The sequence below is a fragment of the Anomaloglossus baeobatrachus genome, chromosome 4 (genome assembly GCF_048569485.1).
Source record: "Anomaloglossus baeobatrachus isolate aAnoBae1 chromosome 4, aAnoBae1.hap1, whole genome shotgun sequence".
Taxonomy (NCBI): Eukaryota; Metazoa; Chordata; class Amphibia; order Anura; family Aromobatidae; genus Anomaloglossus; species Anomaloglossus baeobatrachus.
In genome coordinates this window covers 619,396,930-619,422,174 of record NC_134356.1, presented here as the reverse complement: position 1 = coordinate 619,422,174, position 25,245 = coordinate 619,396,930, and the positions used below count along the sequence as shown (strand labels likewise).

The 25,245-nt window shown below is 46.8% G+C and overlaps 1 protein-coding gene across 3 annotated transcripts in view; it reads right to left on the bottom strand.

The window, feature by feature from the left end:
* ZMIZ2 (zinc finger MIZ-type containing 2) overlaps positions 1 to 22,182 on the bottom strand; it is a 98,178-nt gene extending 75,996 nt beyond the window's left edge. The window contains exons 1-2 of one of the 3 annotated variants that reach the window (XM_075346271.1): positions 22,089 to 22,106; positions 21,730 to 21,834 (exon numbers count right to left, since the gene is read on the bottom strand). The gene's annotated coding sequence lies outside the window, so the exon portion shown is untranslated. The other 2 variants (XM_075346270.1, XM_075346269.1) reach the window with 2 other exon arrangements.
* Between the last annotated feature and the right edge of the window lie 3,063 nt (positions 22,183 to 25,245).

Below are 25,245 nucleotides of genomic sequence, written 5' to 3'. Positions count from 1 at the left end.
GCACCTGTCACGTCAGACCATTCAAAACGGTTTATATGAGCATGATCTGAGTGCTAGATGACCTGCAATGTACCTGAACACATCACCAACCACAGGAGTAGTCTACGCTGGACGAGGGACCAGTGGGCCTAAGTGCTATTCACTGATGAAAGTTGTGAGCAGAAATGATGGCTGCCAACAATGTTGGAGACGTCAAGGAAAGCGCTCTGCATCAGCCACTCTTGCCACCAGATGAGTCTTTGGTGGTGGTGGTGGGGTTACAGTGAGGGCAGGTGTGTCTAGTCAATACAGAACTTCCCTACACTTTGTGACTGGTACAGTGAGTGACAGCCCCTACTACTGAAATAACCTCAATAATCCAGTCATTGTGCCTCTGCATGAACAGTACAGGCCTAATTTTATCTTCATGGACAACAATGCTCCAGCTCATCAAGGTCGCATCATTAATGAACGGCTGCTGGAGACCGGGAGATCTCAAATGGAGCAGCTGCACTTTCTCTACACCTGATTCCCATAGAAAACTTATGGGATCAGTTGAGTTCTCCGTGTAGAGGTCGTAACATTGTACCCCTGGGCCTCACTGACCTTAGGGCCACACTCAAGTAGAGTGGGATGTCATGGCTCAGCAGACAATAACTCCACTTGTGACCAGCAGGAGTCATCATTGTCAATGGTAATTTATCCTCAAGGCCACGTGACAAGCTATTGAGACACTGACATTTTTGGGGGGTATACCCACCACTGTTGTTGGCTTTTGTTTCAGTAAATAGTCTAAGATGAGGAAATCACCATTACATGCTTCTACTTAAGGCCCTAATTTCATGATAAAATATCACAGTAGCGTGAACTTTTTACCTTTTCCATAAATTTCACCGGAAAGCCAAGCATCCTTAACTTTGTGAGCAGTGCATCTTCCACCCATGGGTGCGACCCAGCAGAAATCTGTAGACACCAAGTCATTTTGCCTTGGCCTCCCGATGCGAAATGAAAATACCCATCAGCCAAAATAATCATGTGGCAAAGAGGTCCTCTAGCCGCCATTTTTTCCCACGGACATGCACGCTTGGGAAGAGAGGAATAAGCCACTTTCAGGAACCTTTTGCCACTTCACATCTTCCTTGGGATTGAAAGTTTGGCCACGTTGAATCATGGCTGATCCCATTACCTCACCCTCCCATCCCAAACATACAGTGCTGAGAGGAAAGTCAGGGTTACCCACCACACACACACACACACACACACACACACTAAAGGGTTCAACTGGTCTTTCTGATTTTGGGGTTTAAGTGGAAAGCCATCCCAATTTTTAGGGTCACGTTTCCACTCCTACTTTTTGCTTCTATTATATGAACTTTTCAAAAAGGGACTGTCCACTTGTTGACCGATATCTGTCCCCATGGTCACCAGATAAACCTATTGACTAATGAAGATAATATTGGTTAACGGATTGGATGATCAGTGTTCATTTCACTGAGGATCATGACCAAAAAAAAAAAAAAAAAAGAGCATCCAACTTCTATCGTCAACTTCACCACTGTCACCGGTGACTCGTGTTACCCGCTTCGTCTGGAAATCCCCTTTTAGTTGAAGTGTTGACAACCTAGAACTTTCTTGTGACAAATGTGGAAGTTCATCGTGTTCACCCTTGTGACACACGTCATCACTGCTCTAACCCCATGTTAAACTGGTCATGGTGGTGGGGGATACGAAGTCCTTCTAGCCCTTCCCAGAAGAATCTGGAATGTAGTGCCAGCTGCTCAACATCATGGTCTCATCATTTGGGAACGCAACTCTAAAAAAAAAAAAAAAAAAAAAACAACCCTAAAATGCATCGAAAAGGCAATTTTTGAAAAAGAATAAAAATGTGGGAAATACTAAGATAGCTCATGAGTAATCTAGGAGTAGAAATTTAGGAAACATGTCACCAATAAAAAGGCAGCAAAAATTTCAGCCCTAACCTTTTATGTATGGAATTCCGCATGTATGGGAATTAGGCGTGGCGGACACACTAGGGTATTCCTTGGTTTATATAGGGGGCACCAAGGGAAAAAAAAAAAAAAAAAAAAAAAAAAAGTGTGAAAACCCTCATACAAAAAGTCTATCCATATACGGAGCAAAATATAAAGCAGCTATGGCGTTTCCAAGCCCGAGGAATTCACATGAAAAGGCTCCTTCTATCTGAGAATCTATAGCTATTTCCAGAATGATGACCGCCCACATTATTTCCCCGAAGACAACAAAAATCCACGAGTCCTATCCGCGATATAGAAGGGGCTCGAAGTGTAGGTTATTTTTGTTCCTAGCAGCAGTGTTTCCCTTTTAAGGCCTGAAGTACGTGTCTATTATGTGTGCTTTATAAAGCTGCGTGGTAATACAAGAAACCGCAAATATACCATGCCTGCTCACCTAAAGTTAGCCATACATATCCATGCAAAAAAAGAGCCTAAAAGGAATGTCCTAAACCCCACTGGACAGACTGCACGTTACCTTCCTTGGCTGCTCTTCCACCTGTAGTAGAACTTTTAGTGCCCAATGTCTTTGGTGCCAGGAATAGAGATAATCCCAACACAATTGTACCTAAAAGAATAAAGTGCTTCCCTTCATTCAGGAGTGGGCCCTTGTTTTGTTTTTTTTTCCTGTTTTAAATTAATGGGTAGCCTTGTTTTTAACTGGCTTAAATTGAGTATTGTCAGATGCAAAAAAAAAAAAAAAAAAAAGATAAAATCCGTTTGACATGAAAAGTGGACAATCCCTTTAAGCAGGGTTTACACAAGGAATTTTTCACACATCCTAACCCAAAACTAAATATAAAAAAAAAATAAAAAAATAAACATAGCAAATAGTAAGGAGCGGGCACTACCATGCTTGGGTGCTCAGTACTCGTAACTAGTGATGAGTGAGCACTGCCATGCTCGGGTACTCAGTACTCGTTACTAGTGATGAGCGGGCACTACCATGCTCGGGTGCTCTGTACTTGTAACTAGTGATGAGCGAGCACTACCATGCTCGGGTACTCAGTACTTGTAACTAGTGATGAGCGAGCACTACCATGCTCGGGTACTCAGTACTCGTTACTAGTGATGAGCGAGCACTACCATGCTCGGGTACTCAGTACTAGTGATGAGCGGGCACTACCATGCTCGGGTGCTCAGTACTCGTAACTAGTGATGAGCGGGCACTACCATGCTCGGGTGCTCAGTACTAGTAACTAGTGATGAGCGAGCACTACCATGCTCAGGTGCTCTGTACTCGGAGCTAGTGATGAGTGAGCACTACCATGCTCAGGTGCTCTGTACTCGGAGCTAGTGATGAGTGAGCACTACCATGCTCAGGTGCTCTGTACTCGGAGCTAGTGATGAGTGAGCACTACCATGCTCAGGTGCTCTGTACTCGTAACGACACAGTCAAACACTCGGAGTTGTGTACCGAGTATAATGGAATCAATGGGGAACTACTTAATTTTCCGGAAAATCTCCCATTATACATGGTACAACCCATCCGAGCGTCCAACTGCTTTTTACGAGTAATGAGCATGGTAGTGCTCGCTCATCATTAGTTACAAGTACCGAGCACCCAAGCACGATAGTGCTCACCCATCACTAATTGCAAACTAAAGGATTGTCAAGCAGTTTACCTGCAAACGTAAATCTTGCAGTACTATGATAAGGAGAAATTAGTTTGAAGGCTTTATCCCACAAGTAATGTTTCATACCAAAAGTCCTGCTTAGAGTACGCCTCAGTGTTTCTTGCATAACAACCTTTATATTTATTTTTTTGCGGTTCTACTGCTTATCAGTGCTGCTAGTGGCAGCTTCTGAATGTAAATCAGTCTCCTTCTCCCTCTGGCAGCTGACAATACAATATCTCCTTCCTTCCCCTGAAGGTCAGAAAGAGGCTAAGTTCACATCACAATTGTGAAGTATGAATTGTGTATATCCAGGGAAAAAAAAACAAAACCACACCTTCTAAAAAGGCCAAAATAGCACCAGTGTGACTATGCTCGTTTGGCCGACAGCTATAACTTGTCTCACCCAAACATCTGTCAGGAGAGAGATTAAAGGGTCACATATACATAAAATAGTTGTCTGAAATTTGAGAGTCTGGACGGAAATAATCTAAAAAGAAGGCGAGGATGCCTTATTTTATACACACACACACAAAAAAAAAAAAACAGTATTGGCTATGCGGCCATATGCAGTGATAATATTCACATAGAACAACTTTTCTGTGGGGAGAGTGACTGAGCACGTGTGTCCTCCTGCACGCTGTTCATCTGGTGGACGTGCACATTGATATAGAGGTTGAACACCAGGTGGCGCCATAGCATGCAACATTTTATGGTAAATATTGGCAATTTTACAAGCTCTATTCAATAAAATATGATATTTAGAAGGTGCAGAGTCTAAAGCTGGGTTCACACTAAACGACAGCAACGTCGCTGTTACGTCACCATTTTCTGTGACGTAGCAGCGACCTTGTAAGTCGCTGTTATGATCGCTGCTTAGCTGTCAAACAGCAGCCGAAGCAGCGATCATAACGACAGTGCTGCAACATGTGCAGAGAGCAGGGAGCCGCGCACACTGAGCGCTGGCTCCCTGCTCTCCAAGCTACAGTACACATCGGGCTAATTACACGATGTGTACTGCAGCTACATGTGCAGAGAGCAGGAGCCGGCACTGGCACCGTGAGAGCGGCGGAGGCTGGTAACGAAGGTAAATATCGGGTAACCACCTTGGTTACCCGATTTTTACCTTGGTTACAGCTTACCGCAGCTGCCAGATGCCGGCTCCTGCTCCCTGCTCGCTTCATTTCGTCGCTCTCTCGCGGTCACACACAGCGATCTGTGCGTCACAGCGGAAGAGCGACGACCAAAAAAATGAAGCTGGACATTCAGCAACGAGCGGTGACCTCACAGCAGGGGCCAGGTCGTTGCTGGATGTCACACACAGCGACGGGACGTCGCTGCATACGTCACAGAAAATGGTGACGTAGCAGCGACGTCGTTGTCGCTGTGTGTGACACCACCTTAAGAAATAAAGACTATACGCAAGAACCTCTAAGGCTGTGTGCACACGTTGCGTTTTTTACCGCGGAAACGCTGCGTTTAGAACCGCAGCGTTTCAGTGGCAAATTGCATGCGTTCAGCTTTCCCAGCAAAGTGTATGAGAAAGCCGAAAAATCAGTGCACACGCTGCGTTTCTAAACGCAGCGTTTTGGATGCCAAAAAAAAAAAAAAAAAAAAAAAAAAATCGGTGCGGAAAGAAAAGCAGCATGTCACTTTTGTGCGGTGTGGCTGCGTTCTCTCCCCCATTCAATCAATGATGCGGGTCAGAACGCAGCTACACCGCAGGGAGCTGCTTTTTTGTTGCGGTCCGCGGGCTGTCGGCATACAGAACGCAGGCATTTACCTGGAAGTGAGGTCAAGAGGTTTCTGTGGACCTCACTTCCTGGCAAAGTCCTGGAAAGCCCCCGGTGTCGCCAAAGTGCCCACCCCGACCCCCGACCCCCCTCCCGAAAATCCAACATGGCCCGCGCGCACAGTAGCGCACCGGCCGCCCTGCTCCTATGATTTCTGTCGCATGTGCCTTGAGACATGCGACAGAAAAATGCCCCAGGCCCTGCCTGGTCACCCCCTATTCCCCCCGGTATTCCCCCTTACCTGTCCGGTCGCAGCGCTGATCCCCGCGGCCCCCTCCTCCTTCTCAGCAGACGCCGGTCAGTGCGCTCACATGTGCAGAGCAGCCGACAGCCAGCACTGTGTTCAGAGAGCTGTGCTGGCTGCTCGGCAGTCTGCAGCTGTGACCCGGGGAGAGTGGGTGCAGATTTTTGGCACCCACTCTCCTCAAATGGAGGGTCTGCCCTCCTAGAAAATGGGGGATACGTTCCCTGAACGTGCCCCCATATTCTAGAAGGTCCAGAGGCGACGTCCAAATGGATTCCTCCGGACCCATTTTTTTAAAAATTTTTTGATTAAATTGGAGAACAAGGGAATGATTTGGGGAGTGTTTTTTCTAATAAAAAATTTGTCATTTTTTTTTGCTTTTGTTTACTGTCAATTACTTATGTCTGGTATCTGATAGACGCCGTGACATCACTAATTGCTGGGCTTGATGCCAGGTGACATTACACATCTGGTATCAACCCCATTTATTACCCCGTTTGCCAACGCACCAGGGCGCGGGATGAGTTGGGGCGAAGCGCCAGGATTGGCGCATCTAATGGATGCGCCACTTCTGGGGCGGCTGCGGCCTGCTATTTTTAGGCTGCGAAGAGTCCAATAACCATGGCTCTTCCCACCCTGAGAATACCAGACCCCAGCTGTCAGCTTCACCTTGGCTGGTGATCTAATTTGGGGGGACCCCACGTTATTTTTTTTTTTTAATTCTTTATTTATAAATAAAAACAAAAAGCCTGGGGAGCCCTCCAAATTGATCACCAGACAAGATGAAGCTGCCAGCTGTGGTTTGCAGGCTACAGCTGTCTGCTTTACCCTGACTGGCTATCAAAAATAGGGGGGACCCCACGCCATTTTTTTCATTGGTTTTTTTTGGATAAATACTAAGCTAGGCACCCTTTAGTGCCACATGAAAGGTACTAAAGGTGCCAGCGTAGAATATGCAGGCAGGGGTGGGACGTTATATATATTTGACATCCATTCATCCATTGACGCTTTTTAGGCTGTGTGTCCACAATCAGGGTTTGCAGCGTTATGGGCGCAGAGTGTTTTCCCTGCGTCCATAACGCTGCGTTGTGCAGTAGAAGCACAGTGGAAGGATTTTTGGAGATCCCATGCCCACTGTGCTTCTTTTCTCCGCAGCATAAACTGACCGGTGGCGTGGCTTCCCGAGCCTCAGCATGTCAATTTATGCTGCGGAGATGAGAGTGTTCTCTGCACGTAGGAATAGAGCTAAAGTCTACAGCAGCCTGAACCCAAATCGTGGGCATGGGCAGCTGCAGGAAGGCCGACACTGTGTACTAGACGCCGTGTCGCTGGATCATGGCCACATAGCCTTAGGCCTGTTTGACACGTCAGTGATTCTGGGACGTTTGTGCTTTTTTTTTTTTAAACGTACCAGAATCACTGACATACGCAGACCCATTATAATGAATGGGTCTGCTCACACATCAGTGATTTTTCACTGCACGTGTTTCCGTGCGGCGTACCCGCGTGTGCGTGATTGCTGCACGGAGACATGTCCATTTTTTTCTGGCATCACTGATGTTCCACGGACCACGCAGTGGTGTGGTCCGTGAAACACGTGCCAGAAAAAAACGTGCTTTTAAAATAAAAATCATTTTAACTCACCCGGCGTCCAGCGATGTCCTCTGCAGCCCGTGCAGCCTGCTACTTCTGAGCCTGCTCATTATTGTCGCGCATATTCATGATGCGCGACACAGCCGACGCGGAAGCAGCTGCTGCGGGGGTAAGCACCAGCCGGATGCTGTACTGCGGGAGCGATCAGCACCATGGAGAGCGGGAGCGGGTGAGATGATTACTGAGTGCAATCACGGGCCACGGAGAACGGAGCCCGGATTGCACTTAGACAACCCACGTGTGCCGTGATTCACGGCACACGGAGGGACATGTGCATGTTTTACACGCCAGTGAAAAACGTCAGTGTTTTTCTATGACGTGTGAAACGGGCCTAAAATTGAGAATATTGTTGCTACAGCAACATTTTGGGTGAAGTAGCTGTGGATTCAAAATGCTTAATATACTCCTGAATAAAATCCTTGAGGGGTGCAGATTCCAAAATGGGGTCACTTGTGGGGGTTTTCTGACGTATAGGTACCCAAGGGGCCCTGCTAATGTGACATGGTGCGCGAAGTTTATTTCAACTTTTCCAAAATTCAAATGGTGCTCCTTCCATTCCAAGCCCTCCCATTTATCCAAACAGAATGTGGAGAAGGAAATGACATCACAGGTTTTTTTTTCCAAAGGTCTGTGTTCAACCAACTTTATTAACACTGACAAGTCTTAAAAAAACGCACCTAAAAAAACGCATGAAAAACGCATGCGTTTGATGCGTTTTTCTCAAAAAGCATTGTTTACAATTCTCCCCTTTGCCAGAGGGTGCGTTTTTTTCCGCGCTGAAAAAAAAGCAACGTGTGCACATAGCCTAAATCTGTGGCACAACACAGGTAAGCGTGGACAAGTACAAACATTACAGGGTGTGTGTAAATGTTAACCTACCGGCTAATCATTGATAAACATCAGGAGGTCTTGGAGAAGGTATAAAGCTAAAGGCCCAGTCACACACAACGACTTACCAGCGATCCCGAAAACGATGCGACCTGATAGGGATCGCTGGTAAGTCGCTGGGAGGTCGCAGGTGAGATGTGTCACAGTCAGATCTTACCAGCGATGCAGGAACGATACAGGTCACAGTTGCGACCTGTATAACGATCTCAGCAGTCACTGTGACCCTGTCACACAGTGTCAAACACAGCGATGGGTCCTGCCCAGCAGGATATTGCCTTTGAAGCAAATGGCCTGGACCATTCTGCAACGACTAGAGATCTCGCAGCAGGGGCCTGATCGCTGGTAGGTGTCACACATAACAAGATCGCTAACGGGATCGCTACTGCGTCACAGAAACCGTGACTCGGCTGCGATCTCGTTATGTGTGACAGTACCTTAACAGTTCCCCTCCCCAGGAGGTAAGGAGTAAACCTGTATGGGTGCCAGGGATTGCTGATAAATATTTAGAGAGGAACCATTTGATAAACCTGTACAAATGGATACGTTGGCAAAAAAAAAAAAAAAAAATGGAGTAGTTACGTTAAACACGAATATGATCTGTCTTTTCCGAGGACTTCTAGAAACGTCCACCAAGAACAAATTAGAAATCTGTAATATAAGATGTCATGTTCTAATAAAGCTGTATACCTGGCAGCAAACAAAGCAGTAATTAACATTGCTGTAGAGCAAGTCAACAAGAAGGTAACTAGAGGTCATGACTCAACGGCTGAGATGACGCAAATAGCCGAAAGGCCAAGCAGACAAGGTGCTCTGTGGACAATCGCATGTCCCCATCACTGAACTTTAGCAGTCTTGTAAATGCAAAAAAAAAAAGGGACAAGTCGTCTTTTTTTAAACATTTGACTCCAGGAAAAGCTCCAACTCCCTCCTTCACAAAGACTTATTTGCCCAGGAAATTAGGGCCTCACTTCAAAAGCAAGACTATTTTTCGGCATTGGCTGAGACACCGAAGGGGTTTGGCTAGGCTTTTGAACTGAGTTATGGTTGACCATAACCGGCAGTGGATATTTTAAGTACCCCTTTGTCCTGAAGCATTTATCGGTACGGGAGACTTAAGAAATAAAATTATGTAGACCTCTTGGCCCACGGGGAAGGAAGGAGACCATGAAAAAAGCCCAGAGAACTTGACCTGAAGATTCTACAGAGTAAAAGTAACCAATGGTTTGACTTCTTCCCAGACAATCATTGGGGGCTAATAGGGTCCAAACCCACCAAAATACTGATCCAATTACTGGCCGAGGATCTAAAAAGGTAGATGCCATTACAGCAGGCTTAAGAAATAAACTATGTAGACCTGTTGGCCCACTGGAAGGAAAGTGGCCATGAAAAAGCCTAGAGAACGTGACATGAAGATTCTACAGAGTAGAAGTAATCAATGGTTTGACTTCTTCCCAGATAGTCAATGGGGTGGGGCTGGGGGGGTCCAAAACCACCCCCAAAATACTGATCCAATTACTGGCTGGGGATCTAAAAAGGTAGAAGCCGTCATACAGATATAAAAATTCAAAAATCTATTTTTGTAGGAATATTTTTACAATCTGTACAACCCACAAGAAAGTAATAAATATCAGCAAGTAGAGGGCAAGAAGTCCTCAGAAGCTACTGATCAGTAGCTGCTATTGACCTGGACAGACATTTCTCAATCCGTCACCAAACAAGAAGGATTATGTGATCTTTACACATTGAAACCAGGCAGCTATTCCTGCTACTAGTCTTGTGATTTCCATATGAAGTGGAAGAGTTCTCTAGTACCTGCCTTTAAAAAGGAGTATTCTCAAGTTTCAAATTTAACCCTTAGTCCACGGATAGCTGATAACTTCCCGATCCCTGGGACTCCCACCAATCCTGAGAACTGGGGTTCAATGTAAACAGAGTGGAGGTCTTTCATGGGCTTTGCTGCTCCATTGATTTTTCTGGGCGTGCCGAAGACCAGTATAGAGAAGCTCTCTGCGATTTCCAGACGTCTTGTTAAAAAGGGAACCAATCATCACTATTTTCCTATATAACGTAAAGCCAGTGCTATACTGGCACTATCAGGCTGATTCCATACGTACCTGTAGTGGTCAGCTCGGATGTTTAGGTTTTGAAACACAAGCAAGTAAAGTTTATAAAATCAGCAGCTTCTTGAGTGACAGCAGCTGAGGATCAGATAATATCTGGGGGGTATTCATAGTTATCCCTCCCCCCGTTAGAATTAGCATAAGTATTATAAAAACGATTCACTTTTTCCATTGCAGGACCTGTGATAGGTCATACTCATGTGACTAGAAGGGGGCGGGGCCTCAGCCAACAGAAAAATGTTGCTTCGTGGTATCAGCTTTGTTGGCTGAGGCCCCGCCCCTTCTGGTCACATGGGCATGACCTCACAGGTTTTACAAGTGAAAAAACTAAATTGATTGTATAATACTTATCCTAATTCTAACAGGGGGAGGGGATAATTATGAATACCCCCCAGATATTATCTGATCCTCAGCTGCTGTCACTCAAGAAGCTGCTGATTTTATAAACTTTACTTTCTTGGGTTTCAAAACCTAAACATCTGAGCTGACCACTACAGGTATGTATAGAATCAGCCTGATAGTGCCAGTATAGCACTGGCTTTAGGCTATATACGAAAATCCTGGTGATTGGTTGGCTTTAAGGGTATGTTCACATGTTGGGGTTTGTTTGTTTGGGGGGTTTTTTTACAGCATTTTTTTTGTGCACCAAAAACTAGAGTTGTGGCAGGAAAAAAAATGCTGTATACAATACTTGCGTTTTCTGACAAACGGATGGGTGAAAAACCCTGCCCGAAAGAAAAAAAAAAAATTTCAAAAAGGCACGAAGTAAATCAAAAAAAAAAACAAAAACCACAAAACAGAATGTGAATGAAATTTTTGAAATTTCCATCGCTTTGCTGGTACTATAGAGAAAGACATCAAAATACTGCTGCAAAAATGCCACTTGTGAACCTCAAATCCATTCACATAGGGGTTTTCCACGTATATGGGGGAAGGGGGGGGGGGGGCAACTTTCAAATTTGAAAATAAACTAAAATTCGCAAAAAAGGTACAGGCAAAGAAATTCAGGAGAAACTTATCAGTAAATTATGCTGATATGCAAGATACAGAACCACAAAAATCAGTCCATCATGGAGTCCTAATTAAGGCTCCCAAGAAGGACCATCTTCATTAGACGACATTTTAGGACCACCGAAGAACGATCTTTGGTGTAATAACGAGATTCTGCTGGTCATTTCCATCACGATGGTGGATAGCTTGTCTACCCTATGGTCAACCATACCATAGGGTTCTAATAATGTAAGTACGTAACACTTCAGTAGACTGATACAATCCATGTATGAGCCAATGCATCTTCTACAGAAGACGAATCAATAGAAGACAAATCAAGCAAGCCCAAATAATATAGTTCTGTGCTCTAAATGGCTCCTGGGACTTCTCCAGCCCTGACCTAATAGAAGATCAATAAGGCAATACAGGAAATTATGGTAAGGAGGGGAAGATCTTCACAGCACAGGTTCATCTCTACAGAGACCCTTCATGCCAATCGTCGAGGAAGAAGAAACTAGATAATCTTCAGTGTTATCCAAGGACCTGTCGAGTAACAGATCTACTGGACCCCAAGAGTACAAGGAGTAATGGCTCTGCCCAGATAGGACACCAGTGAGTACCATAAATTGGGATGTGCCCTCTCTAATGGAAGGCTTTCCAAGAAATACAGTTGATGACCACACCCAAACCAGTAAAACTATGAACACTGTAATTTATGACAAATTTCACAGAAAGTAAGTCAGGCCATAGTCTGACAGTAAAAAATAATGCTCCAATTGTGAGGTAACAAGTATGTTATTACCTGCAAATGAATCACACAGAAGTAGGCCGGAGTACAGAGCCTGGACAGCCGGAATCAACCGTGACCGGCCTCGCTGGGGACCCAACATACGAAGGTATTCATCTGGAAGCCTTCGTATTAAAAATTGGAGGTTTCGTAATATCCTCATGCAACATGAGGGTCATATATGGGCCCTGTAGAAAAACAGTTGTGATTAGGACACACACACGAGGCCCAAGAACCAGGCTTATGGCTTCTAAAAGAGGGACATTATGACAGAGTATTGAGGCTACCGCAAATTAGTGCATTATGCCAATGTAACGGAATTCACATTCGGACCCCTTTGATATTTACTGGAGATATAATGTATTTCCATCAGAAGGAGGAGGTTGGAGGCTACAGACGACAAATGCCGTATTTCAATTATCTGGAAGTACCCTTTGAGAGACGGAAGATACATTTTCGGGGGAGCCAAGACTCCAATGAACTCCTTTCTGAAACTTCGAAAGGCATCCATGTTTTCTAGTGGATGCAATTAGTTCTCGAAAACCAAAAGGTCTCAATGAACGCAGCTCTTTGCCCCAGTTAAAATTGAGGGAGGTGTGGGGGGGGGGGGGGGGGGGGGGGGTTGGGGCCTAATCCTATTTTTACGTTACATTGCCTGAAGGTTGACCAATGATGTACCATACCAGATAAATGTAATCAATATGTAGGGGCTAGTATGCTACTGTGCAAAAAGTGCCTAATAATAACAATCATCGATGAAAATACCCTGATTGATATATTCTGCATTACAGAAGTGAAAAATGCCAAATCATGATGACCGGTCTGCTCGGATGCTCAGTTTTAGACTCCGGACAGAAAATGAAGGGACGGACTCATATTTTCCAAATGCAAAACAGCAGACGACGTACGAGCTCTGGCCACACTTATTATAGCAAGGCAGAAGAACTAGCGGGGGCTGCTCAGACCCCAAATAGGTAACGAAAGATAACTAATGGCTGAAACGTGCCGACTATTAAAGCCATTAACCCTAATATACTCCATGTCAAATTCATTGGGGTTCCTTCTTTGTTGAACACAGACACAATAGAGCATTGTGCCAGTACTACACAGATATCTAATATATATATATATATATATATATATATATATATATATATATATATATATATATATATATATATATATATATATATATATATATATATATATATATATATATATATATATATATATATATATATATATATATATATATATATATACATACACACATATATATACACATATATATATACATACATACATACATACACACACAATATATATTATGTTATATACACATACACATTATATATTCTCTACATTATCAGCAACTAAGAAGTCTGTCTGTCTGCGAGGAAATGGGGAAACTGGGAGTAATTCCATTTTAAAGGGGTCCTTTTAAATGTGCTCCGTTTGGTTTGCTTTTTTTAAGCCTCCATACAATTCCATACATACAATCCCTCCTAATTTACTGTGAATTTCTCTATTCTTTTCCAAGGGTGTGTGTGGCTCACAGAGTAATAAAGCAATGCAGCCTAAAGAGCGGTCCCCAGAGACTCGGGTAAGTCATGCCCTCTTATAAAGAACATAAAAATGACCACAAAATAAAAAGGCTCATCTCTGAAACCATAAAAAAAACCAAGCAGCAAGAAAAGACATAAGAGGGAAAGTTGGCCATTTTTGTTCTATTCACAGGCCTTCCTTAATTGCAACTAGATTTTTTAAGTTGTGTTGACTGTACATGTAGTCAAACACTTGAGAAAGCTTATAACTGAACACATGTTCACCTGATTGTTATTCCTCCCAAATTCCTCAATATTCATGGCTCGGTCAAGGGGAGTAAGCCGCTGCCAGGCATTTCTAACAGTGGCTTATGCCCAGCGAAAATAAAAATATTGGGCATGCTGAAAGCCAACATGTCCAGCCTTTCTTTTCATCCATTACCTGCCATCAGGGGAGAGTTGAGCCAACCATGGTTGCTAGCTGGTCAAGGCAAAAAAAAAAAAATCAGGCATGACGGACCCTAATCTAAGATGTAGAGGCAAGTGCAGGGGCCCTGGACAGCCAAGTTGTGTGAGGGGGAAACCCACTCCCCATTGGCAGGTCTCTTCCTTTTCGGTCCCCAGGCAGATGCCCAGGGACTGCACTTTGCTAGCTGCTGACCCTTTAAACCCGCAGCATTGACTGCCAAACGCTGCGTACACATGCATTGCAGGCCAGGGTTCATCTGCGCTCCCATCCCAGAGATGACAAGAAGATCCACAGCGCCAGCGTCCCGAGCTCTCCCTGTATGTGCTCCCAGTATTGTATACACAACCCCCCACTGGCCCCAGTAACGTGTATGCTCCCCCAGTGATGTCTATGCCCCCAGCCCCTCCCATGATGTATATACTGTAGCCCCCACATCTCTTGTGGTGTATATACAGCAGTCTCAGTGCACACTGTGTGGCCTTATCTGGTAGCGGTGACGCTGTCCGGCTGGCACACAAACAGAATTAAAAAGGTGCAGTGTCGGCCCCGCAGCATCACTGCTAGGAGACACGGCTGCACAGTGCACTATATGCGGCCATATCTGTTAGCAATGGCCATCACGCAGCGTCGCCTGCACAGCCACATGCCCGGGAGGAGCTGGATGGGAGACAAGCAGGGGGGAGGCGAGTGATGCTGCTGCCTGCCTGTCAGTGTATACGACTAAATATTTATATATGTATTTTTGTGAATTGGTCTTCAATTATGTACGTTTGCCTGTACGTGCATGGGGCCCATGGATCTCAGAGGCAATGGAGGCCGGGGGTCACATGATTGAGATGAGTGGACCACAATAGCGCCGCTCAGTCAGAATTTACTACACAAGGTATTTAAGAAAAGCCTTCCTATGAGCTTTACATCCATGTGACCACTATTGCTGAGTAGTGGACCACCTCTAATGAGCCATCTGTGAGAACCACCGATGGTAAAAACGGAAACACTGATGGTAAAAACGGAAACACTGATGGTAAAAACGGAAACACTGATGTCACCGGTACCATTTTTTTCTTTATCATGTTTAAATATTGATGTTTGAAGGAGGCCTTAGCCTCATGGATCTCCGAATTAAGCGGCTAAGAAAACCTGTGGCCAATCCGTGAATCATGGTCCGCCCTTGAACTGTGAGAATATTTTTTCTGGATTTCCAAAAAGAAATCCACTGAACAGTACGGTTAGGCCTCAGTGAGCCATGTCGGCTCCATATAAGGTTTCTTCAATTTACTCATGGGAGTGCAACATTTAATAAGGGGGCATCAAAGAAGTGGACAACAACTCTGATAACTACAGATTCGGACACTATACTAGGAGGAAAAAAATAAAATGATGTATAAATCACTCATTGCTGATCTTAAACGTATGAGAGGTGTGTCCTGGGGTGTGAACTTAAAGGGGTGGTCCACTATTTTTACATTGATGGCCTATCCTTAGGGGTACTTTGCCCACTACGACATTGCAAGCCGATGCTTGCGATGCCGAGCGCAATAGTCCCCGCCCCAGCTGCGATATCTTGTGATAGCTGCCGTAGCAAACATTATCGCTACCGCAGCTACACATGGACTTACCTGCCCTGAGACGTCGCTCTGGCCGGCGACCCGCCTCCTTCCTAAGGGGGCGGGTCGTGCGGCGGCCAATAGAGGGGCTGAGATGAGCAGGACGTAAACATCCCACCCACCTCCTTTCTTCCGCATAACCGGCGTGAGCTGCAGGTAGGAGATGTTCCTTGCTCCTGCGGCTTCACACACAGCGATGTGTGCTGCCGCAGGAACGAGGAACAACATCGTAACATCGGTCCTTCCGAAATTATGGAAATGACCAACGCTACACCAATGATAAGATTTCGACGCTTTTGCGCTCGTTAATCGTATCACAAAACGATTTACACAGATAGACAGCGACGCCGGATGTGCGTCACTTTCTATTTGACTCCACCGACATCGCACCTGCGATGTCGTAGTGTGCAAAGTACCCCTTAGAATAGGTCATCAATGTTTGATCTGACATCCCGCACATCAGCTGTTCTCCGTCCCAGTGGCAGCAGGCAGCCAGAAATGCTCTGCTCCAGCACTGCTCAGTCTTCTGATAGCGGCTGGGTACTGCACATCCATTGATTAGAATAAGAGGAGGCTGTGCAGTACCCGGCGGTGGCCTCTATCAGAAGACAGAGCAGCACCAGAACGGCGCATTTAAGGCTGCTTGCTGCCACCACCGGGACCAAAAACTGCTGGTCGGTGAGGGTGCGGGTTGTCGGACCCCGGCCGGTCAGACATTGATGACCTATCCTAAGGAAAGGCCATCAATGTAAAAGTAGTGGCAACCACTTTAAGAGTTCGCTGCATCACTTCACCAGTGACGGCCTGTATACATGGCAGTGACTGGCCATTCCATGGCCATGAGATCAATACAGAAGTATGACATCAGAGGTCACGTCACGCGCACCAGAATCGAGGACAAAGAGGCTTTTCTTAAACGGATTGTCCAGGACTTTTAAATTGAAGGCCTATGCTTACTATATCAATATCAAACTGGTGGAGGGTCCAACACCCGTCACTCAGTGCGGTGGCAGGATGTGATCAGTTGCGGAGTGGAACAGCACAGCTCCCTCAACCATAGCGGTCGTAATACAGATCCATTCGAATAGGTGGCGGATGAGCAGTACCCGGCTGCAGCCTCTATGCAGTTGCCGGAGCTGTGCAGCTCAACTGATCACACCCGATCGAGAGGGGTGGAGGGTGTCGCACCCTCATCGATCCAATACTGAAGACCTAAGGAAAGGCTCAACCTAAATGTACTGGACAACCCCTTTAAAATGCACACAAAAAAAAATTAAATAAAATCGCTCTTTTTGACAAGTTATGAAGTCAAAAGTCCAACTTTGAGAACCCCTGTAATGTTGAGGGAGCTACAAAATAATCTTTAGAATAAACGGAAGTAAAAGAGCGCACCCCGAGCGCTTACGTATTATGAAGCCATTGTCTAATTATTAATTGTGGCTTTTCAGACCAGAGGTTCCATAGATAAAGTAGGTCATGGCGGCTCCTGTCAGATGTATCCTCATGTGGCCCTGGCAGCTAGTTTGGCACAGAGACTGATTGGATTGTGCAAGGTTTATGAGGTAACAGAAGATGGTTCAGTATTCGGGGCAGAAGGGCGCTCGACCGTCTATAATTAATGTGAGGGAAGCGCTACCTCAAATCTCTCTTTCCATTGATGTAAAAGTCAATGAAATCTGGGTTGTTTTTTTTCTGCGATTATCGGCCATTTCAGGCCAGGCCAAAACCGACTGTGGTATCATGCAGGTATTGACAGGAAATCCGAGAGAAATGTCTGCCACACCTGTAAGGACAGGGCTTTCGTGGACGAGATCTCCACCGCTCATCCAGCTAATGCTGGTAGCTCTGCAGACGATGATCCATGTATATCCGCTGTGGCCATCATAGTTGCTAACTGTCTGAGATGGTTCTGAGACTCTTGGATTAAAAAGGGGGAAGAGTTTATGTAGACCTTGCCCAAAAAGTGAGCTTTCTGGAGGGGTTGAGGAAGAATTTAAGCATCCAGATAAATATTGGCTACTATGAAGCCAGTGACTGGCTAAGTGGTCACGTCACAGAGTCAGAAATGGGTAAAGGGTGAGGTGCGCATTTCTGAGGCTGCATCACATTGCGTTCCAGTCTCCATTAAGTGATCCCATCGGGGCTTCTGTCCAAACCCCCTACAAAATGGGTTTCGGACGTATGCGTCGACTGGGGCATTGACTAGAATGGTGCAGAGAGAGTCACAGTGTGCTCTGTCGTGCACCATTTTTGGAAGTATACACTTTCTGGAGGCGGACATCTGGACGCAGTATCTAGAGTAGGCGTATACTTCCGAAAATGGTGTACGACAGAACACGGTGACTCCGTCTGCACCATTATAGTCAATGGCTTTGTTGGTGCATACATCTGAAACCCGTTTGGTGGGGGGGGTTCAGACGGAAGCCCCGACGGGACCAGTAAACGGAGATCGGAACGTAGTGTGAAAGCGGCCTAAGAAATATTTATAAAAAAAAAAAAGTTTTGGGCATTTTTTGTTAGAAAACATTTGACAATCCTTTTGAAAATGAAGAAACGCCAGCAAATTTATCAACAATAACTAAAAGTAGTTGATTACAGCAGCCAATCAGGAGACAGCTTTAAGAAGAGGTCTCAGAAAGATGTGATTTCACGGGTTGCGTTGTGCAGAGGCGCTGCCAGACTTCAGGAAAGCCTCCGGCGATCACCTTTGTGTCGGGGTTGTCATGACCTGCCCCTTAGCTTCTTACAAAAATGTAACAAGGAAAAGCAAGAATCACAAAGGTCACAGACGAACAAATGCTGCGGCTACGAGAGATATGGGGAAGTAATGCGGCTAGAAGCCCGTCCTGCAGAGGAGACGCGGCTGAGAAAACCAGTGATGTCGTCACCAACAGCCAACACTGATCTTATGGGGCTGAGAACCTGCTCCTAAACCACAGCAAGAAGGCTGGAATAGGGGGGGTCTCAGATAAAGTAGAGGTCATTTATTACCTAGGTCCCAGGATGTAGAGTATTGATGTACGTCATATGGCGGTATAGCTTCCACCATTATCAACGCTGAGGGCTCATGCACTTTGAATGTGGAAAACAAGACGCCTCTGGAGGGGGAACGAAGAAGATGGACATCCTTCTGTCTACCAATATTATCAGAATCAAGGTGACCCCATACATATCAGTTGGCGACAGGTTCTGCCAAAAGTTTCTTGGCAATGTGGTGCCGTACAGAAGCACCACACACCAACACAGAGTGTCTACCTCCGCCACATAGGCCTCGATTTATAATACGTTTCGCCCATTTTTTGTAGTAAAAGTTTGTGTCGTAGCCATTTTTTACCTTGGTGCATAATGAAATTGGAAACTAATAGTTCTTTTTTGAGCCCTCGGCAATTTTTAGGTTTGCCTGGCAACGTAGGCCTTGCTATCGTTACGCAGATGGTCCGAAATGAGGCAACATTGTGTGCAATTCTTCTCTACTGATGTGCAAACGTCTATTTTGTTTGTGCACAGTTAGTGACCAACATGCCAAGTCGAAAAGCTTATTAAAATATTGATACAAATGGTGAATGGGACCCTCAATGTCCATGTACACGACAGACCAGATCACTACACATCCAACGATCGGAAAATATTTATCTGATGGCGGGCGTTTCACCCCGGTTTACCCTGGCGGACTGTGGCAAATAATGCGCACAGAACCATCCGCAACTGAGCGGCAGGTGTACATCGACTACCATTATTATTGGAAGCATCGGTCCTGTTCACACCAGACGATGTGCTGCCAAGAACGAGGAACATTTGTGTAGCACAGAGATCATTTCACCCGGATGGTGAATCTGTACAGAATGAAAAATCATCATGAACGAGCTTTCTCAAGAATGCTTGCTCACAGTAATTTTTCGGTGTAAATGGTCACAAAATATTTATTGCAGACCCCAATGAATTTGGTGACACATTAGATGATCAAGAGCGGCACAACAGTCGCTAATATATGTAGTGCTCCAAGCCTTTCTTCCACGCGGAAAATAAGACACTGTTGGAGGCAGGAGATGGGATGGCTGCAGGGTACAGACCGACTACTTCTAGTTTTGCCATTTTGTGTTTGATTCGGAGATAAATGGAGAAAGAAATTTCAGGTGGACTAGTGATGAGCGAGCACTACCATGCTCGGGTGCTCGCACCTTGCGATGAGCGAGCACTACCATGCTCGGGTGCTCGCACCTTGCGATGAGCGAGCACTACCATGCTCGGGTGCTCGTACCTTGCGGTGAGCGAGCACTACCATGCTCGGGTGCTCGCAACTAGTGGTGAGCGAGCACTACCATGCTCGGGTGCTCGTACCTTGCGGTGAGCGAGCACTACCATGCTCGGGTGCTCGCAACTAGTGGTGAGCGAGCACTACCATGCTCGGGTGCTCGCAACTAGTGGTGAGCGAGCACTACCATGCTCGGGTGCTCGCAACTAGTGGTGAGCGAGCACTACCATGCTCGGGTGCTCGCAACTAGTGGTGAGCGAGCACTACCATGCTCGGGTGCTCGCAACTAGTGGTGAGCGAGCACTACCATGCTCGGGTGCTCGCAACTAGTGGTGAGCGAGCACTACCATGCTCGGGTGTTCGTAACGGGTGCTTGGTACTAGTAACGAGTAGTTGGATGCTCGGTTTGGGCTCGAATTGTATGCCAAGTATAATGGAAGCCAATGTGAATCTCAAGATTTTTTTATAGGAAATCTTCCCGAAAAATGCCCGAGTTTCCCATTGACTTCCATTATACTTGGTGCTCAAGTCTTGCCCATCCGAGCATCCAACTGCTCTTAACGAGTACCGAACATGGTAGTGCTCGCTCATCATTAGCGGACACTCATTCTACTGAAAAATACACCTCGAGATGCCGGTGAATACAGTGGTCCCCCAAATGACCATATTCCCCTAAAGCCATCTTGTGAAGCCCAGGTTTGCATCGGCAGCTCCATTACATTTCACCCACGACCATTTCCGCCTAAGTGCCAGCTTACATGGCGGTGACAACAATAATCACCCAAGTAATTGAGCAAATCAATCAATGGCGACGTCCTATTAAGCCAACCCCCTCCATTTGTACTATGAGGACACCCAGACGTCATAGAGGGGGGGCGCCTTCCCTAATAGCCTGCGCTTAGAACCTCCAGAAACAGCTTCCCCTCTGGAGGGCTCACATCCATGTGGGAGGCTCCATCACAGAAACCGATGCTTTGTGCAGCTTGGCAAGACTGGTCCTACCCCAATATAAGGCGATAGGGTCAAAAATGTGAAGCCGATGGATACCAGCCTGATGAAGGGGACTCTTTCGGCATTCATCTGTTGATTACAACCCTATGGACACATTTGGGGATTGAGCCAAGATGGGACACGGAATACACCATGAATGATTTCCAAATACATCAATGGCACAAAGCGCGATCATTCACAATTCTACACGTCAACTGATACCGAATTCTTTAAGTCGTCAGATTGACGAAACGCATTTCAAGACCCTTCCAACACCGAGAAAAACCCATCCAAGAGCAGTAGGCACCAGCCACCCATACACCACCTCCACCGCCCTGATCTCACCGACCCAACCGTATGAATATCTTCACTAAGAAGCCACCTTGCTATGGTCTCCTACCTATCAGAGGTCCGAGCACACGTAACCGGCCATATTCTGACCACACGCCAGAGCTAGGTGACAAACACATGGATGGCTGGGGCAGCTGCCTGAGGTTTGGGTGTAGTAGCCACCACATCTGACCCTTCAGCTGATCACACATACACCTTACAAGTGCAGTGGTCTCCACCGTACCCTTCAGCTGCCCATGGTGGGGACCTAACCAGACCCCTGGGCTGACCACACACCACCTGCTGCCAGGTGGGGCACCAAATATTAGGACTTAGACGCCAACCAGATCGTTCCCCCATACATTTCATAGCAAGCAGCCCCCAGCTCATGCCCACAGCCCCCAGCCCAGCACAATATCACCACTGATGGCACTTACCTGCCCAGGAAGCTGTGCCAGGCTGGGATACAATCTCACCTCCCCATACTACTCAGTGATCTGAGCTGGGGGGAGGAGGGGGGGGTCCTGCCCCCAAAATAGGAACTGTGAGAGGGAGAAGGGGGTAAATCCTGCACAAAGAAGAAGGTGAGAAGGTGCAGAGCATGCAGTGCAGTGCACAGGGAAGTGAGGAAGGAGCAGTGCATGCAGTGAGCGGGTGCAGTGCAGGGAGGATGAGTGGGGGGAGGGGCAGAGGGAAGTGCCAGCCAGATACAGAGATAGACAGAGCAATCAAGTGACAATAAGGCGCTGAGAGTGCGCTGCGATGCAGAGCGCCATGCTGCAGTGCGATCACCCACCTCCTCTCCTCTCCCCGGCTCTTCTCCAGCCTCACCGTCTCATCTCCAATTGCACAATGCTGCTCATTAATATTCACGAGCTTCCTCCTTCTCCTACAGGTCCCAGGCCACGCCCTCCTCCCACCATAGCGCCGCCCACTCTCCCCCCGCGCGCCTTCCTCCCCCTCCCCCCCTCCCTCCCTCCTCCTGCTCCGCCAGACCGCGCCAGGCAAAAGCAGACAAGCGCCGAGAACGTCGAGCTGTAAACGTGCCTGAGAGGGGGATGGGCGCGGCATTGTGTCACCACACTGAGCGAGCGAGAGCGGGATAACCCTTTCGCGCCTGGACATGATTGTTGTGACACTGTGATCTTTGTCTCCCCGAGAGACAGCCAATTGTCCTGTGATATTTATTATAGGGTTAGAGCAGGTTATAATTATAAAGTCCAAAGCTGCAAAAACACTTCATAGTAAAAAATAGAATCCATTCCAAGTCAGCAATCCCTGAGAACGGCCTGTTACGTGACAGCAACCGTGTCGCTAAGGCTGCGTACACAGTCAGTATTTGGTGCGTTTTTTTACCTCAGTATTTGTAAGGCTGCTTTCACACATCCGGTTTTTACAGTGCGGCTCAAAAACCTATGCAATGGATGCGGCGAAAAAAAACGTATCAGTTGCATACGTTTTTCCATCCGTTTTTTGACATATGCGGCTTGATACTGAGCATGCGCAGTGCAAAAAAACCGCATCCGGCATCCATAGGCTTGCATTGTAAATCGCGGCGCATCGCGCTTTTTCGCCGCACAAAAAAACGTGCCAGGCAACGTTCCATCCGGCTGCCGCATGGGCTAAATATGCCGCATCTGGCAAAAAACGGACGCAACTCAAGGCCATGTGGCACAATACGGCGCTAATGCAAGTCTATGCGGAAAAAACGCAACCGGCGGCAAAAAAATACGGTTGCGTTTTTTCTGCAAAGCGCCGTATTGTGCTGCTCAGCAAAAACCAGATGTGTGAAAGCAGCCTAAGGCTATGTGCGCACGTTGCGTAATTCATGCAGTTACGCTGCGCTTTGTAGCGCAGCGTAACTGCATGCGTCCTGCGTCCCCTGCACAATCTATGGAGATTGTGCAGGGGCCGTGCGCACGTGGCGTCTTAGAGCGCAGCGCTTCGGCTGCTGCCCGAAGCGCGCGTTCTAAGAAGTGACATGTCACTTCTTCCGTGCGCTTTGCCGGCAGCTCCTGCTCTGTCTATGGCAGGAGCTGCAGGCAGAGCGCACGTTCTCTGCCGGCACCATGCGCTTCAGAACAGAGCTTTTCAGCTGCGCTCTGAAGCGCACCTTTTAGGTGCGGTGCAGAGCGCACACGTGCGCACATAGCTTAAGAAGAACCAGAAGTGGGTTAAAAAAAATGCATTTTTTTACCCAGTCCTGGTTTTGGGTATAAATACTGAGGTAAAAAAAACTCACTAAATAGCACGTAGGCGTGGCCTAACCGGCCGTGATGTCATTGTTATGGTGTATGACATCACATCAGACCAACTAATTGAAAAGGAGAGCCATGGATGGCAAGGGGAAAGAGGAGGTGCTGAGTCCTGCACCAGCTCTGGAGTCGTGCTTCCACCTGGTATAGCCATAGACTCAGCTCTCCCAAAACATCTTATAATAATAATATTTATTCATTTATATAGCACTATTAATTCCACAGCGCTTTACATACATTGGCAACACTGTCCCCATCGGGGCTCACAATCTAGGTTCCCTGTGAGTATGTTTTTGGAGTGTGGGAGGAAACCAGAGAACCTGGAGGAAACCCACACAAACATGGGGAGAACATACAAACTCCTTGCAGATGGTGTCCTTGGTGGGATTTGAACCCAGGACCCCAGCACTGCAAGACTGCAGTGCTAACCACTGAGCCACCATGCCACCCTATGGCAAGTGGCAACCTCCAGAAAAAGAGGCAGACCTCTGGGAAAATCTCTAGAATGCCCCCGCAGGTTTTCTGTATGTAGCGCTTTGATCCTCCAGTGGCCTAGGGCTACAGGCAAGGTTGTAGAAGTCAAAAATATTACATGGAAAAATCTCCCGCATCACCACTGGCAAAAATCAGCAAGAGAAAAACTTGGGCCACATTCACATTGTAAGTATTTGGTGCATTTTTTACCTCCACAAAAAAGTCAAAACCAGAAGTGGAACAATCAGTGGAAAAGTAAATGAGAAACACAGGCCTCATTTCTGTATTTATCACCCATACCTGGTTTTGGCTACACATAATGAGGTAAAAAACTCACCAAATACTCAATGTGTGTGTGACGCCCCTGGACTATCAGGTTGTCACAGGGCAGGGCCGGCGTCAGCACGCGGCATACCTGGGCAAATGCCGGGGCCCTGGAGAGCCGGGGGGGCCCACTCGGCCTCGTCAGTTCTGGTGCCCCTTGGCCGGGGCCCCCTCGCCTTAGTTCTGCTGCCCCCGGGCCGAGTTCCGCAGTCCTCGGCAGGAATCTGCAGCGCCGTCCCTTTAAGGCGCGCAGACTTCCTGGTTTGAACTTCATCTGTGGGCGGAGCTACCGACCGGCCTGCTCAGTCCCACAGATGAAGGAGTTGCAGTGCCAGCCAGCGACCCCCAGCACAGCTCTTCTCTCCGGCGCTGTGTGGGCCCCCTCTCCGGCGCTTTGTGGGCCCCCTCTCCACCGTGACCTGAGAGGTATGTGCCCTCCCCGCCCCCGATTTATGGGCCCTGGGGAGCTGTATGGGCTTCTCCCCCCTTAGGTGTATGCCCTGCCCCCCGGTGCTGTATGTGCTGGCCCCTGGAGCTGTGTGTGTGGGCCCCACAGAGCTACGTGTGTGTCTGTATGTATGTAGCAGAGCTATGTGTGTATGTATGTAGCAGAGCTATGTCTGTATGTATGTAGCAGAGCTATATGTGTATGTATGTAGCAGATTCATGTATGTATGTAGCAGAGCTATGTGTGTATGTATGTAGCAGATTCATGTATGTATGTAGCAGAGCTATGTGTGTATGTATGTAGCAGATTCATGTATGTATGTAGCAGAGCTATGTATGTAGCAGAGCTATGTGTGTATGTATGTAGCAGATTCATGTATGTATGTAGCAGAGCTATGTGTATGTATGTATGTAGCAGAGCTATGTATGTAGCAGAGCTATGTGTGTATGTAT